Source organism: Selaginella moellendorffii, unplaced genomic scaffold (genome assembly GCF_000143415.4).
Source record: "Selaginella moellendorffii unplaced genomic scaffold, v1.0 SELMOscaffold_17, whole genome shotgun sequence".
Taxonomy (NCBI): Eukaryota; Viridiplantae; Streptophyta; class Lycopodiopsida; order Selaginellales; family Selaginellaceae; genus Selaginella; species Selaginella moellendorffii.
The window spans coordinates 1,262,673-1,263,209 of NW_003314278.1; positions in this window are offsets into that span (position 1 = coordinate 1,262,673).

A 537-nucleotide genomic window follows, 5' to 3' on the forward strand; every position below is an offset into this window, starting at 1 on the left:
CGATCAGAATTGTGATTGAACTTTGTCAAGAAAAGAGGAACAACTAAAGCCCATCACCAACATTCTTTAACAAAGTATCACACTCACCCTTCTAGAACTTTCATAGGTAGCTTCATACTTGAGAAATCAACTTCTCAAGATATGTTAAGTTTCTCCACCAAACAACTTCAGCTCAAATCAAGAAAAAAACCAATGACTCATCCCATAAGGCAAACATTCAACCTATCGACTATGATGAAGATGTACCATGCATCCCAATCACAATAGGAAAGAACAAAGTTATATAAGTAATCATCAACGGCAAAGCAAATATCAACATTATCGAGTATTCAACTTGCAAAGCAATGGGACTTGGACCAATCCACTTTACACCCTTCAACATCAAGATGGCCGACAATCGGAGTGTATAACCATCAGGAATCATGCACAACATTCCTATCAAGATTAAAGATCAAGAATTTAAGGTAATACTCAAGGAGGCGAAAGACCAACGCTGCTACAAAGTACTCCTCAAATGAGCTTGGCTCAAGAAAATAT